The 16579-nt window shown below is 44.8% G+C and overlaps 5 non-coding genes across 5 annotated transcripts; all 5 read right to left on the reverse strand.

Moving 5' to 3' along the window:
* Nucleotides 1–10072: 10072 nt before the first annotated feature.
* Nucleotides 10073–10145, reverse strand: TRNAV-AAC (transfer RNA valine (anticodon AAC)). Its single transcript has one exon. It is a non-coding gene; the product is annotated as a tRNA-Val (tRNA).
* Nucleotides 10146–10531: 386 nt separating this feature from the next.
* TRNAP-AGG (transfer RNA proline (anticodon AGG)) lies at nucleotides 10532–10603 on the reverse strand. The gene has a single exon. It is a non-coding gene; the product is annotated as a tRNA-Pro (tRNA).
* A 1908-nt stretch (nucleotides 10604–12511) lies between these two features.
* On the reverse strand, nucleotides 12512–12623 carry TRNAL-CAA (transfer RNA leucine (anticodon CAA)). The gene is made up of 2 exons: nucleotides 12586–12623; nucleotides 12512–12557 (listed from the first exon to the last, which is right to left on the reverse strand). It is a non-coding gene; the product is annotated as a tRNA-Leu (tRNA).
* Nucleotides 12624–15349: 2726 nt separating this feature from the next.
* On the reverse strand, nucleotides 15350–15461 carry TRNAL-CAA (transfer RNA leucine (anticodon CAA)). The gene is made up of 2 exons: nucleotides 15424–15461; nucleotides 15350–15395 (listed from the first exon to the last, which is right to left on the reverse strand). It is a non-coding gene; the product is annotated as a tRNA-Leu (tRNA).
* Nucleotides 15462–16209: 748 nt separating this feature from the next.
* Nucleotides 16210–16281, reverse strand: TRNAP-AGG (transfer RNA proline (anticodon AGG)). The gene has a single exon. It is a non-coding gene; the product is annotated as a tRNA-Pro (tRNA).
* Nucleotides 16282–16579: the final 298 nt, after the last annotated feature.

Raw genomic sequence — 16579 nt, forward strand, 5'->3', positions numbered from 1 at the left:
GAAGAAGCCGTCCCTATTCCTCCTAGGGACACTCCAGGGCACTTCATGTATCACAAACATGGCTTAGACGCTATATTATTTCTTGATTTATGGGTAGACTACACCAAGGGATTACCAGAAAGTCAGAGGTGGCCCGCAGCGGGAACCTGGGATGCAGAGTGCATCATGAAAGTCGAGGAAGAGTTATGGAAAAGGAAAGTCAGACAGTCACAGAAAGACGCCGTTGAGTTATGGCGTAAAGAATCTCATAGACGCACAGAAAAAGCACGTAGACAGGAAGAAAAGAATAAAGAAAGTTCAAATAAAGTTCGAGAAAATCTATTAATTGAGGAAGGTATCCGAGTGAAATCAGAACAAGTAGACAGACAAAGAAATGCCCTTATGAATGGTATGTATCCCCTTCTGGCCGAAGGATTACCTAAGGCTACTCCAGAAATACCGAAAGACTTGCCACCCCCATTGTTCCCAATAAAGGTACATCCTAAGGGGCATCCTAGAACCGCAGAAGATGTTTTTCTTTCCTCATATTTAGATGACGCAGCTCCCGAATATGCTAATTCCGCCCCGCATAGACCGCATACCAGGGAGGTCCAACGCCAAGATCCAGCACCCGTATCCCTACAGCAACAAATCGAGTCACAAGTTCTGGCAAGCACATCTGTTTCTGCATCCGCTCCTACAGCTACTTCTATAGCTGTGTCCACACCTGTAGTTGCTGTGTCACGTTCGACGAATCCTTTCACACCCGACACCCCAGATGGGGCCACGGGAGGTGCTACCAATATCTTTTCTACGCCACCCAGAATAAATAAACTTACTTTTCAAGAGTCAGCACATTCACGTACACCCAAACTCATAAGTGCCCGTACGCTGAAGGAACTTCTTATAGATTGCAGATATGACCCTGTGCCCGGTAAAGAGGACGAAATGACCCTGGCATCATTGCGTATCAGACGAGCCGCAGTGTATTTAGGAAAGTTACCAGGAATGACTGCGCATCTAGATAAAATATATCATTTTGTCCAAACAGGGCGAGATCCAGAATGTATTAACAGAGCTATGGAATACCAGAAAGTAGAGATACAGGGGGAACTGTTACGTTTCCTCATAAACTGTGTGATCAGAAATCAAGACCGACCGGGGGTAGACCCGGAAGCAATGCAAATTCTTACAAGATGGAGCCAGAATATATCAGAAGGGAGACATGATAAACAAAATTGTATAATAGCCATGTGCCGAAAGATCCGTAAAGAAATAGAGCGCCTACACGAAGAGAGATTAGAGGTAGACGAGTTCGAACAAAGCGAGGAAGAAGGGTCAGGACTGCCCACAGGACAGTCAGACACCATAGCCTATGTAGGTAGAGGAAGATCCTGTAATAATAATAGACGTCTTACTGACTCAATACGTCTGATATGTCCAGATAATAACAGGAATTTCCAAATACCTATAATTAATATAAGGTCTAACGAGCATTCGTTCCAAACCGCCGACAAACTACTCCGAGAACGAAGGGGTTATCATTTTCTCGATTCTATGGATGAACAAGATTTAGCCAGGGCAGCTGTCCATTGGGTGGACAGTCCCGGAAAATATAGTGATGATACAGTAGTACGCACATTTTTGAATCTTACCCCAGATGAACAGAGGTTAGCTGGGATTTATATGATTCAACAACTCATTATACTATATCGAAGTCAGCATTCGGACCCTGGTCCCTTACCTGACATACTGACTGAATTGCTTATGAATAAATGGAGAGGTGCAGGTGCTAAATTAATTAAAGAAATTCTAGAATCAAGAAAGCAGTATATTCTTTTTGTATGCGCAGAGCATATCTCATTGCCCGTCAAGGAAAGAACCACGTATCACATGGATAGACAGAATCCCTTACGAGAAGTGCACCCAATAAAAGGCGAGGACAACGAGTTCAAGCGCGTATTTGTATATACGCCCATATCGAAAATAGAATTGTTACAAATGAAGAAAGTGGTACCCAGTCATGACAAAGATCCAGCGGGTTTTCACCGGGAAATTAAAGACATGTTACTCATGGGAGAGTATACCTATCTCGACATTATGACAATATTAAAGGTATTGATGCCTGCTGGTATTTATGAGAAACTCAAGGAAAAAGAGTGGGAGGTAGGAGACCAAAAGATAGAATGGTCAGTGTTAGAAGCGGAAGAAAAGGCCCGAACTGCAGGAGCAGGACTTGGGGATAAAACTAAAGCACTGCCAGGTTTATTAGTACAGGTACTGCCACGTTTATTAACTACGAAAAAGGAAGATTGGGGTACAATTTCAGCCTGTAAACAGAAGCAAGATGAAGACACTAGTGATTACTATGCCCGATTTGAAAAATGTTTTGGTATAAATAGTGGCATAAAAGCAAGTAGCGAATCATACCCACATCTGTTTGTAACAAAATTAGTAGAAAATGCCCTGCCACCAGTAAAGAATAGAGTATTAAAATTCGAGAGTACCTGGCAAGGTAACACTCCATCACAAATGTTACAAATGTTACAGTACCATCACAATAGAATTAGAGAGGAACAAGAACATGAACACAGACGCATGAAAGACACGAAAATGAAAATGTTAGTTTCCCAGACAGTTCCAGCTGAAGGACATAAAAAGGGTATGACACATTCCGATTCAGCAGGACCTGTAAAAGGGACATGCAATTATTGTAAAAAGCCAGGTCATTATGTACACGATTGTCCAGTTTTAAAACATAATATCGCCATAGGTAAAACACAAGAAAGACCACGGCCATTTAGACAAGAGCAGAATGAACAAGGAGCTCTGCAGCATGCCCAGGCCATGCCAGCAGCACAACAGCCAATACAGTTTGTGCCAGCTGCACCACCGTTGCCTGTTGCTGCCACACAGACAACAACCCGACAAATGTATCAGACCGCACAGTATGAATATCCTGAGTATCAGCGTTACGCATGAACTAGCCTAGAGAGGGAAGTTGATTTACCCCTTATCGAGATTCCTGTAGATCAAGAAGGACCTTATGTACATAGTGAATTATTAGGCCAAGATAGGAAATTTTTACTCGATACAGGGGCAAGTCGAACAACTATAAAACGTAGTGAAGTTCCAGGGGCACCCCTCTCAGGCTCACAGAATATTTCCGTTGGTTTTTCAGGAAAACCTATTGTTAATGAAGTGTCACAACCTCTGCCACTTACGATAGGACCTCTGACCCGAACTACAGATTTATTGCTTACTAAATCATGTCCAGAAAACTTGCTAGGAATAAAAACATTGAAAGCTCTAGGAGCCATAATATGTTGTTCTCCGGAAGGAGTAAGGTTGTTTTTACGTGATTTTAAAGGTCACTATGTGTCTAGAGACATGGATCCCCGACTGCAGACTTTACCTACACGTCTATGGGCACAAGGCCCTACTGATGTTGGTTGCATGAATATTACACCATATAGAGTCACATTAAAGGCAGGAGTGGTGCTACCACGAATGCGACAATACAAGTTACCACCAGATGCTGTAGTGGCTTTACTACAAATCATTGACGAGCTTATTGCCCAAGGAGTAGTTGTAGAAACAGACTCCAATGTATGTAATTCACCGATAATTCCGATTCTTAAACGAACAGATCCTAAGGCCCCGCCAGTATATCGATTGGTTATTGATCTGCGCGAATTAAACAAGTGCATTGTGCCACAATTCCCTGTGGTCCCAGATATCTCGTCATTACTGACAGCCATTGATTCCGAAGCAACATTCTTTACTGTAATTGATCTCAAGAATGCCTTTTTTAGCGTCCCAATAGATCCGGAAAGCCAATATTTGTTCGGATTTAGTTTAAATGGACGTAGCTTTAAATTCTCACGCGCACCTCAAGGATTTACAGAAAGCCCCAGCATCTATAGCCAAGCACTGAAACGAGAACTTGACAGTATCCACATGCCAGTTAACACTGCCCTGCTTCAATACGTCGATGATCTGCTGATCACCGCAAGAAGCGAACCGGAATGTGAAAAAGCATCACTGACAGTTTTACAATTTCTAGCCGAAAAGGGGCACAAGGTGTCCCCTTCTAAGCTGCAATTCTGTGTCCAGCGAGTTGTTTATCTTGGACACTCGCTGTCCAAGGAGGGAAGGCAGCTTACACCCGACCGCATTCAATTAATAGCTAACATGCCAATACCCAAGACACAAAAGGAGGTACGGGCTTTCATAGGCCTCACTTCATATTGTAGGCAGTGGATCCCTCAGTATGCATTTCTAGCAAAACCACTCATTCAGTTGACAACACAGGAGGCAGCCACATCGACTGTTCTCCCTTGGACTCAAGAACATACACAAGCTTTTGAAAGCCTAAAGAAAGCTTTGTGTCAAGCACCTGTTTTAGCAACACCATGTTACAGAAAACAGTTTACACTTTTTGTTACAGAACGCGAAGGTACTGCCTTGTCAGTACTCACACAGGAACAAGCAGGAGCACACAAACCATGTGCTTATTTTTGTAGTACATTAGATCCAGTAGCTCAGGCTTTGCCTGCATGCCTGAAATCAGTAGCAGCGACAGCTTTAGCAATCAGACAAAGCGATGCCATAGTGTTAGGACATCCATTGACAGTTCAAGTACCACACACAGTAGAGGTCCTTGTAAATAGAACGCAAACACAACACTTGACTATAGCGCGACTTACAGGGTATGAACTTACATTGTTTCAGCCACATATAGAAATCAGACGCTGTAACACATTGAATCCTGCCACACTTTTGCCAGTAACCGGAACAGACCCACTAGCTCATGACTGTATTGAAGTTATTACTATAACGACAAAACCCAGACAAGACTTGACAGATGTCCCATTGTCAGATCCAGACCTGACGTTGTATGTAGATGGTTCATGTATGAGAACAAGTACAGGAGAGTTAGTGGCTGCTTACGCAGTCACCACAGATACTGAAGTCATTGAAACTAATCGTATAAATACTTTGTCAGCTCAAGCCGCAGAGCTCATCGCTCTGACACAAGCCTGTATTCAAGCCACAAATAAAAAAGTCAACATATACACTGATTCACGTTATGCATTCGGAGTTGTACATGACTTCGGCGTGCTGTGGCGAGAGAGAGGTTATTTAACTTCCCACGGTGCCCACATTCAGCACGGACCCCTCATTCATGCCTTATTAGATGCAATACATCTACCCACTGCAATATCAATTATGAAATGTAAGGCTCATACGAAGGTTACTGATATCATTTCCCAAGGCAATGATCTAGCCGACAGAACAGCTAAACAGACTGCTCAAACTCAAACCCCCGACATGACAAAGACAATAGTCCCGACACCGACACATTGTATGACAGTTAAAGATCCTACCCTTGACGTAATTGACATACAGACACATGCTACACCAGACGAAATAAAGAAATGGACTGAATTAGGAGGGATCCAAACGGACCAAGGATGGATGATGAAGGAAAAGTCTGTATGGTTCCTTCCTGATTCAATGGTCCAAGTTATAATTAACACTATACATAGTCCAGCGCATCTAGGAGAAAAAGCTATGCTAGACAGCATTCAACACATTTGGTTCAATAAACATTTACGAGCAGCAGCCAAACAAAAGGTCCGTACCTGTATGATCTGTTGCCAGTTCAACCCAGGAAAAAGCGTTCCCGTAGAACAGGGTGGATTTCATCCTCCTGACCACCCTTTTGAAGTCCTCCAGATGGATTATATCCAGATGGAACGATGTCGAGGATTCAAATATGTTCTCGTAGTTGTCTGCGCTCTGTCCCGTTGGACGGAGGCATACCCGGTTTCAGATTACACTGCCCCGACTACTGCCAAACAGTTGGTTCGAGAATTCTTCCCACGATACGGTTTACCACGTGTTGTCTACTCAGATAACGGCCAGCCGTTCTCATCCGAATTAATGAAACATGTTTCACTTCTGCTAGGATATCAGTGGAAATTCCACTGTGTTCGACACCCCGAGGCAGCAGGTCTCGTAGAAAGACATAATCAGATACTGAAAATCAGACTGTCCAAAATATGCAGAGAGAAAGGTGTCGACTGGATAGTAGCATTACCAGTTGCACTCTTTTACATGAGAATGGTAGCACACTCTCGAACAGGGCTATCCCCGTATGAGGTGATCTTCGGCAGACCACCAAATATGTGGGGGACGCCCATACCACGCAAAATAACTGATATTGACTGTAATATGCTGACAGATTACTTGGCTTCCTTGATGTCTGCACTACAATCTTGTCGTTCACAGGTTGCTGCAGCATTTCCCGACAACACTGAGGTGAAACCCCATGACGTAGTTCCGGGTGATTTCGTGTTTGTGAAAAATTTCGACCGAAAGACTCAGCTGGAGCCCAGGTGGAAGACACCCAAGTTGGTTCTGCTGACCACAAGAACAGCCGTGAAGATCGAGGGCCGCAAGGGCTGGATTCATTCAAGTCATATCAAGAAATTTCATGGACAATCCTCGGATATAGACATTGTACCCTGCACTCCCTCACAGACTGATTCAAAACTTCCTTTGGTTGAAAAAACTGAAACCGAACTCTATAAAGTTAAATTGAGGCCTAGAACGTCAGACGATTTGATTGTTTAAGTCCTCTCCTAGGTGAAGCGGTTGAATCTGTCTCTGACATGTATCCTCTAGACCTGAATCATGGACAGTCGCGAAAAATGATGAAACGACAGGCGTATTGTAAATCACTGCGTAGCCATTGCATAGTGACATTAATAATCTTGTTTTTCTTGAGTCTTTTAATAATTACTGCAAGCATATTGTTGCACATATATTACCCTATTTCTAGACATGTTTATAATGTTACTGCTGAACATTCTTTTAGTGACTTACCTCCGCATGAATTGTCTTATAGACTTGCGCTGCGCAATAACACTTTCATTAGTATGTTACATCATTCCCATCAGACTAGTAATGCCACTAATTGTTGGGTGTGTGGCCGACTCCCTCCCTATCAGAATTATGAAGGAGTCCTGCCTTTCTTTCCACATCCGTTTACACATAATGGATCCTGTGGAGCATGGTTTAGTTTAATCAATTCCATAGACTCAGACACAGCAGTTTACCAAGATCATTGGGTATGGGGAAATCTGAACCTAGTCTTACTCAAGGTCTGCTACCCTGACAAGGAGGGTCGCCCCAAGAGAACAGGAACTGATCTAGAAAATGAAGTATATGGATTAGGTAATTTTACACCTAATCTCATGATTCTAAATGTCGTATCCGAAGTTGAACTAGTCTTGCCCACCATGTCAGTATTCCCAGCGAAGGGTGAATTATGTGTAAGAAAGGTTGGTTCCATACATATGGGCCATAGTAAATGCACTACTATAGTAGAATTCAGTGATCGAGGCAAATCTTCATTTAGAGCTTATCGCCACTCCTACTTTATATGTGGTCAGACTGCATATATGCGTCTACCTCTAGACTGGGATGGTACCTGCTACATTGCATTCCTTTTGCCACCTGTTTTCCTAGCTCCTCCTGATTATTACAGAAATATTCATTTAGTACACAACAGAGAGCGGAGAGATCTCCCAATTGTCGATTACACTGAAACAGCATGGGAAAAATACACAGATTTCAATAAAGGCATCTTTCCTTATATAGGTACTGTTACTAATAGTAAACTGATACGTAGATTAACTAGAACCCTTGAAGCAGTAGTGAATGAGACTATTTCCGCCTTAGGCAATTTAACGGAAGAGCAGTCTGCTATGCGGATTGTTGTGCTTCAAAATCGTCTTGTTCTTGACGTCATCCTGGCTGATAGGGGCGGAGCTTGTAGGGTCATCGGATCAAGCTGCTGCGTATTCATACCAGAAAATTCGCCATCTGTATATAAAGCCATCACTCGCCTTCATAAGATTGTAAACCAGACACACCAGAACCCAGGCACTTGGACTTGGTCCAGTTGGTTTTGGAGTGTGATATCGGCCTGGGGATGGAGAGTTTTATCCTTCCTAGGTATTGGCCTTCTCATACTATTCAGTTGCTGTCTATGTCTGCAATGTGGACCAGCGATTTGTGGTCTGTGTACCACATCGTGTATTCCACCACCAAGATTTCGTTCGTCCCGGAAGAAGAAAGAAGAACAAATGATGTTATATTAACAGATCAATGGATTGATGGAGATTGATATCTCTTAACGGGCAAGTAGGGGACAAGGAGGGAATGTGGAAATATGGATTTTCCCGATCAGTTATGTCCCCTATCTTGGACCCCAACGGTTCTATGTGCATGTCACAAGTACATGTATGTTCCCTCCAGTTCCAGTTATGAAGACGCAAATACATGTGCGTCCACCGTCAACATGCCCTCTGTCAGATCCGCCATGACTAGGCCGGATATTCCATTCCTAAATATGAAAGGCCACCGGCTTTATATGGTTCACTTATGCCATTTTACAGTCCAGGCAAGTAGGCCCTGATTCTGTCATCAAACTCCTCTTGCTTTCTGCCTCTGAAAAACTCCAGTTCGAGCCTGCATCTGTGACCATGAACTTTGTCTCATTCTCTGCGCGGCTCACGAAGCCTGACATCAGCCTATTCTCTGCCAAGAACTGTATTTCGCCTTCGAGTTATCTGCTTCCCCCTCAGCCGATGCATTCCTGTCTAGTAGTTTAAGTAAACATTCTTCCAGCTACCGAGCAAAAGGCTCGACTTCTCTGTCCTCATGCAAGTAATTCATAGCCCTGTTACCATGGAATATTCCTACCCCCTCGCTTTCAGTGTAGACACTTAGACGCTTGTACACGCACGCACAGTCAGTATAGAATAGATTCTGTCCGAGAGTCCTTCTTTTGTGGATAACATAGTTCTTTAAACATAGGATGTTAGATATGATTTGGGATTAGGTTGACTTGACCTCCCAGACTTTTTGTCTCCACATATAGAGCTAAATGTCAAGTCCCCTTCACCCCCTAGTTGCACGTCAATCACACGTCATACTGCTGCGCACGCATCTATGCCAAGTATTATCTTATGGATCCACCTATATGTGACATCATAACCAATTATGTTCCTTTTTACTCCTTATTACACCCATTTTTTGGTTACGCAGATAGATCGTCATTTTCCTTATCAATTGTTACGCCTATTGCATTCGCTTCATTGTAATGTATGTACTATAAAGGTTACTTCTTGTCAATAAAGTATGTACTTCACTTCCTGAACCTCCGTGGTGATGGAACTTGGAGCAACCGATTATAATCGATCATTGGAATAAAGCCCATTCCGAACCTCTAATACCACGGATTCTGCCTCTCATTTTACTGAGCTATTTAATTATGTTTCTGTATCAAATTAAGTCCAGGTAAAAGAAAATTATTTACCACACTGTGTTGTTGCAGGGACAGTGCCTTCTCCGCCCAAAAGGTGGCAGGAGAGCCTCACAACAAAGATGGGATCAACTGCTTAATGAGAAACCAGCACGGCAGTTTGTGTGATGGAGTGCAAATTTAACGGAAGGTGTGCCTGAGGTGTCCCTTCCAGGAATACATGGAATTGTGATTGAGGGCCCAGCCTGATCGTTGGTGGAATTCTCGTCATATGTTACAGGTCCGTGCAAAGATTGTGGTGTGTGGGGAATGCACTGCAAAAAACAGGACGATTTAAGGGTGTAAAAGAAACCTGTGAGATGTGGGATTTGAACCCACGCCTCCATGAGGAGACCAGAAGTCTCAGTTGCACTGAACATCAAGCGCTCTTGAGTCTGGCGCCTTAGACCACTCGGCCATCCTGACAGCCCTGGGTGTGCACAGATCTGACTCTTCTGACTGCACCTGCCAATGTTTGCACTTACAACGTTCACAGCAATGTCACAAGTGTAAAGACCCCACAATACAACATGGCATGACAAAAAAAAAGCTAGGCACAAGAGCGACCACTGATGGATGCGGATTACTTTGTTTCTTCTTGCAAAAGTAAAGGAAGTTTCCCACGGCTCGCTGGGTTCAAGGACCGCCTCTTCTTAAGCTTGCATTGAGATAATAAGGTTTTAGAGGGTGCACATAAAAGCAGCTCATGCACAGTGTTTCTGCCCGGTCTCGAACCGGGGACCTTTCGCGTGTTAGGCGAACGTGATGACCACTACACTACAGAAACTCACTTGCTGTGTTTTACTGTTAGAGCAAGGTTTCTCTCAAGGATTCACTCTACTTCTATTCTGCTGTATCAGCAGCCACTCAGAAAGCGAGGAGCAAGTGTGAAAACTGCAGAGATATCAGCCAACATGCTTGCAATTAGACGTATTAAAAATTGACTTATGCATGCATCGACAGACAAATATCTGATGCCTAAATGCCAGCAAGTACAGCTTGGGAAAGCATCACCTGGGACACACACAGACTAAGCATGAAGGCAGAAAAAGCATGGTGATCCATGTTTCTTATGAGGTTCAAAATATTTTGTGCAACAATGCGGAGAGTGTAATGAGAAATAGTCAGGCATTGTGAGTTTTGAGTAGGATTCGTATGTTTACCTCTGAAAAAGGGCTCGTCCGGGATTTGAACCCAGGACCTCTCGCACCCTAAGCGAGAATCATACCCCTAGACCAACGAGCCGAGGCACACAAGAGTCGCCTTTCGCACCGGCTCCGGGGGTTATTGGCAGCGAGTTAGTGAATGCTTCACCCAAAGCAAGCAACTGCACATGCTGCTCTCTTCTGCAATATGGTTGCTGTCTTTTCCATGGCCGTCATCGAACAAGAAATGAAAATGCCTCTATCCTTCAGACATTTTGTTTGTTCTAGGTGTATGCTCTCGGTGAGGTCAATAAAACCATTTCTGCTCTCATGCCTTGCTTTCATGAAGTAGGCCCAACCTTCAGTACACAAGGACGTGCAAACGAATACCGCAAACTATCGTCACTTCTCTTTTTGAGCTGTCACTGATGCCCCTGGAGCACAGTACGTCACGCTGGTGAGGGATAGACAGCTTCCATTATCTCAGCTTTCCTATAAGTTGAGAGAGTAAATGCAAACTGTGTGAAAAACAGAAAGCTGCTGTTTCTGCCCGGTCTCGAGCCAGGGACCTTTCGCGTGTAAAGCAAACGTGATAACCACTACACTACAGAAACAGACATGCTTGCAGGAATTTTCTTGGCATGTAGTGGGCTGGAATGCACAGACCAAGGGCCAATGTCCATGAAGCTCAAAGTTGGACCCTCCTTACCCGATCTCTTTCTTTGGAAGAAAGGAACGAGGACCACTTTTATTCCAAAAGGTGATTTTAAAACCATACCTGAAACCACACTAGAAAAACACTTTGCATTTAATTTTCCTACACTGATGGTCTACCCCAGAAAAGCAGTTGCAAAGAAGTCCGGCACTGAAATTCTATACGCCAAAAGTGGGAAATAGCGGCGAGGGAAAGGAACTTTCTCACCATACACGGCGTCTTATAGCATTGAAAAGAAGAAATGGCCCTATATAATAAGCAGCCTAAAAATAATTCCACAGCATGGGCTCGTCCGGGATTTGAACCCGGGACCTCTCGCAGCCGAAGCGAGAATCAGACCCCTAGACCAACGAGCCTTATTCCCCAGTCGGCATTTTAAGCAATTTCTGATGCGTCTTTCAGAAACAAAGCAGGGCTATTTGGCTGCTCTCTCTCTATGTGAACCACACAAAGTCATGTTTTCTCTCAAGGTGTTGTTTTTTTCACTCTTGCAAGGAAGGGATCAGTCGATATCCTAGCTGCCAGAGAGCAGAAAAAAGGCGCTGATGAGAACTGCAGGCACTTTCTGGCACTTGTACTCCTCTGCAAGTCCTGGACACTTGCCCCATAGACTTCCACCCCAGATGCAAGGGAGGGCCTGCCAATTCTTGCTCCTAAGACAGAGGCATTTGATTCTTGGATTCAAACACGCTCACTCAGCGCTCGATCAGGCTCGATCAGGCGAGATTTATATGAGTGGCTCGCAGGACTGAAACACTCACCTGGGAGCCCCAGGGTGGCTGAATTCCCAGGATGGCCATTGTTGGGCAAGTCACCTCCTTTCCTCCTGCCTCAATCTAGAATTGGCTGCAAATCACAAGATAGAGTTCAATGTCCGTGTGTACTGCCTACTCCCAGCTACCTCTCTGTCTTCCATATGTAAATTAAAATTCGCAAGGGGGGACCAATGACAATCTGCTCCTCCCACATAACCAGGAAGCCCTGTTGAACATGTCTGCCTGTGTTGTTGCAGGGACAGTGCCTTCTCCGCCCAAAAGGTGGCAGGAGAGCCTCACAACAAAGATGGGATCAACTGCTTAATGAGAAACCAGCACGGCAGTTTGTGTGATGGAGTGCAAATTTAACGGAAGGTGTGCCTGAGGTGTCCCTTCCAGGAATACATGGAATTGTGATTGAGGGCGCAGCCTGATCGTTGGTGGATTTCTCGTCATATGTTACAGGTCCGTGCAAAGATTGTGGTGTGTGGGGAATGCACTGCAAAAAACAGGACGATTTAAGGGTGTAAAATAAACCTGTCAGAAGTGGGATTTGAACCCACGCCTCCATGAGGAGACCAGAAGTCTCAGTTGCACTGAAGATCAAGCTCTCTTGAGTCTGGCGCCTTAGACCACTCGGCCATCCTGACAGCCCTGGGTGTGCACAGATCTGACTCTTCTGACTGCACCTGCCAATGTTTGCACTTACAACGTTCACAGCAATGTCACAAGTGTAAAGACCCCACAATACAACATGGCATGACAAAAAAAAAGCTAGGCACAAGAGCGACCACTGATGGATGGGGATTACTTTTTTTCGTCTTGCAAAAGTAAAGGAAGTTTCCCACGGCTCGCTGGGTTCAAGGACCGCCTCTTCTTAAGCTTGCATTGAGATAATAAGGTTTTAGAGGGTGCACATAAAAGCAGCTCATGCACATTGTTTCTGCCCGGTCTCGAACATGGGACCTTTCGCGTGTTAGGCGAACGTGATGACCACTACACTACAGAAACTCACTTGCTGTGTTTTACTGTTAGAGCAAGGTTCCTCTCAAGGATTCTCTCTACTTCTATTCTGCTGTATCAGCAGCCACTCAGAAAGCGAGGAGCAAGTGTGAAAACTGCAGAGATATCAGCCAACATGCTTGCAATTAGACGTATTAAAAATTGACTTATGCAGGCATCGACAGACAAATATCTGATGCCTAAATGCCAGCAAGTACAGCTTGGGAAAGCATCACCTGGGACACACACAGACTAAGCATGAAGGCAGAGTAAGCATGGTGATCCATGTTTCTTATGAGGTTCAAAATATTTTGTGCAACAATGCGGCGAGTGTAATGAGAAATAGTCAGGCATTGTGAGTTTTGAGTAGGATTCGTATATTTACCTCTGAAAAAAGGGCTCGTCCAGGATTTGAACCCGGGACCTCTCGCACCCTAAGCGAGAATCATACCCCTAGACCAACGAGCCGAGGCACACAAGAGTCGCCTTTCGCACCGGCTCCGGGGGTTATTGGCAGCGAGTTAGTGAATGCTTCACCCAAAGCAAGCAACTGCACATGCTGCTCTCTTCTGCAATATGGTTGCTGTCTTTTCCATGGCTGTCATCGAACAAGAAATGAAAATGCCTCTATCCTTCAGACATTTTGTTTGTTCTAGGTGTATGCTCTCGGTGAGGACAATAAAACCATTTCTGATCTCATGCCTTGCTTTCATGAAGTAGGCCCAACCTTCAGTACACAAGGACGTGCAAACGAATGGCGCAAACTATTGTTACTTCTCTTTTTGAGCTGTCACTGATGCCCCTGGAGCACAGTACGTCACGTGGTGAGGGATAGACAGCTTCCATTATCTCAGCTTTCCTATAAGTTGAGAGAGTAAATGCAAACTGTGTGAAAAACAGAAAGCTGCTGTTTGTGCCCGGTCTCGAACCAGGGACCTTTCGCGTGTAAAGCGAACGTGATAACCACTACACTACAGAAACAGACACGCTTGCAGGAATCTTCTTGGCATGTAGTGGGCTAGAATGCACAGACCAAGGGCCAATGTCCATGTAGCTCAAAGTTGGACCCTCCTTACCCGATCTCTTTCTTTGGAAGAAAGGAACGAGGACCACTTTTATTCCAAAAGGCGATTTTAAAACCATACCTGAAACCACACTAGAAAAACACTTTGCATTTAATTTTCCTACACTGATGGTCCATCCCAGAAAAGCAGTTGCAAAGAAGTCCGGCACTGAAATTCTATACGCCAAAAGTGGGAAATAGCGGCGAGGGAAAGGAACTTTCTCACCATACACGGCGTCTTATAGCATTGAAAAGAAGAAATGGCCCTATATAATAAGCAGCCTAAAAATAATTCCACAGCATGGGCTCGTCCGGGATTTGAACCCGGGACCTCTCGCAGCCGAAGCGAGAATCAGACCCCTAGACCAACGAGCCTGATTCCCCAGTCGGCATTTTAAGCAATTTCTGATGCGTCTTTCAGAAACAAAGCAGGGCTATTTGGCTGCTCTCTCTCTATGTGAACCACACAAAGTCATGTTTTCTCTCAAGGTGTTGTTTTTTTCACTCTTGCAAGGAAGGGATCAGTCGATATCCTAGCTGCCAGAGAGCAAAAAAAAGGCGCTGATGAGAACTGCAGGCACTTTCTGGCACTTGTACTCCTCTGCAAGTCCTGGACACTTGCCCCATAGACTTCCACCCCAGATGCAAGGGAGGGCCTGCCAATTCTTGCTCCTAAGACAGAGGCATTTGATTCTTGGATTCAAACACGCTCACTCAGCGCTCGATCAGGCTCGATCAGGCGAGATTTATATGAGTGGCTCGCAGGACTGAAACACTCACCTGGGAGCCCCAGGGTGGCTGAATTCCCAGGATGGCCATTGTTGGGCAAGTCACCTCCTTTCCTCCTGCCTCAATCTAGAATTGGCTGCAAATCACAAGATAGAGTTCAATGTCCGTGTGTACTGCCTACCCCAGCTACCTCTCTGTCTTCCATATGTAAATTAAAATTCGCAAGGGGGGACCAATGACAATCTGCTCCTCCCACATAACCAGGAAGCCCTGTTGAACATGTCTGCCTGTGTTGTTGCAGGGACAGTGCCTTCTCCGCCCAAAAGGTGGCAGGAGAGCCTCACAACAAAGATGGGATCAACTGCTTAATGAGAAACCAGCACGGCAGTTTGTGTGATGGAGTGCAAATTTAACGGAAGGTGTGCCTGAGGTGTCCCTTCCAGGAATACATGGAATTGTGATTGAGGGAGCAGCCTGATCGTTGGTGGATTTCTCGTCATATGTTACAGGTCCGTGCAAAGATTGTGGTGTGTGGGGAATGCACTGCAAAAAACAGGACGATTTAAGGGTGTAAAATAAACCTGTCAGAAGTGGGATTTGAACCCACGCCTCCATGAGGAGACCAGAAGTCTCAGTTGCACTGAAGATCAAGCTCTCTTGAGTCTGGCGCCTTAGACCACTCGGCCATCCTGACAGCCCTGGGTGTGCACAGATCTGACTCTTCTGACTGCACCTGCCAATGTTTGCACTTACAACTTTCACAGCAATGTCACAAGTGTAAAGACCCCACAATACAACATGGCATGACAAAAAAAAAGCTAGGCACAAGAGCGACCACTGATGGATGCGGATTACTTTTTTTCGTCTTGCAAAAGTAAAGGAAGTTTCCCACGGCTCGCTGGGTTCAAGGACCGCCTCTTCTTAAGCTTGCATTGAGATAATAAGGTTTTAGAGGGTGCACATAAAAGCAGCTCATGCACATTGTTTCTGCCCGGTCTCGAACCTGGGACCTTTCGCGTGTTAGGCGAACGTGATGACCACTACACTACAGAAACTCACTTGCTGTGTTTTACTGTTAGAGCAAGGTTCCTCTCAAGGATTCTCTCTACTTCTATTCTGCTGTATCAGCAGCCACTCAGAAAGCGAGGAGCAAGTGTGAAAACTGCAGAGATATCAGCCAACATGCTTGCAATTAGACGTATTAAAAATTGACTTATGCAGGCATCGACAGACAAATATCTGATGCCTAAATGCCAGCAAGTACAGCTTGGGAAAGCATCACCTGGGACACACACAGACTAAGCATGAAGGCAGAGTAAGCATGGTGATCCATGTTTCTTATGAGGTTCAAAATATTTTGTGCAACAATGCGGCGAGTGTAATGAGAAATAGTCAGGCATTGTGAGTTTTGAGTAGGATTCGTATGTTTACCTCTGAAAAAAGGGCTCGTCCGGGATTTGAACCCGGGACCTCTCGCACCCTAAGCGAGAATCATACCCCTAGACCAACGAGCCGAGGCACACAAGAGTCGCCTTTCGCACCGGCTCCGGGGGTTATTGGCAGCGAGTTAGTGAATGCTTCACCCAAAGCAAGCAACTGCACATGCTGCTCTCTTCTGCAATATGGTTGCTGTCTTTTCCATGGCTGTCATCGAACAAGAAATGAAAATGCCTCTATCCTTCAGACATTTTGTTTGTTCTAGGTGTATGCTCTCGGTGAGGACAATAAAACCATTTCTGATCTCATGCCTTGCTTTCATGAAGTAGGCCCAACCTTCAGTACACAAGGACGTGCAAACGAATGGCGCAAACT

The sequence above is a fragment of the Triturus cristatus genome, chromosome 10, assembly GCF_964204655.1.
Source record: "Triturus cristatus chromosome 10, aTriCri1.1, whole genome shotgun sequence".
Classification (NCBI taxonomy): domain Eukaryota; kingdom Metazoa; phylum Chordata; class Amphibia; order Caudata; family Salamandridae; genus Triturus; species Triturus cristatus.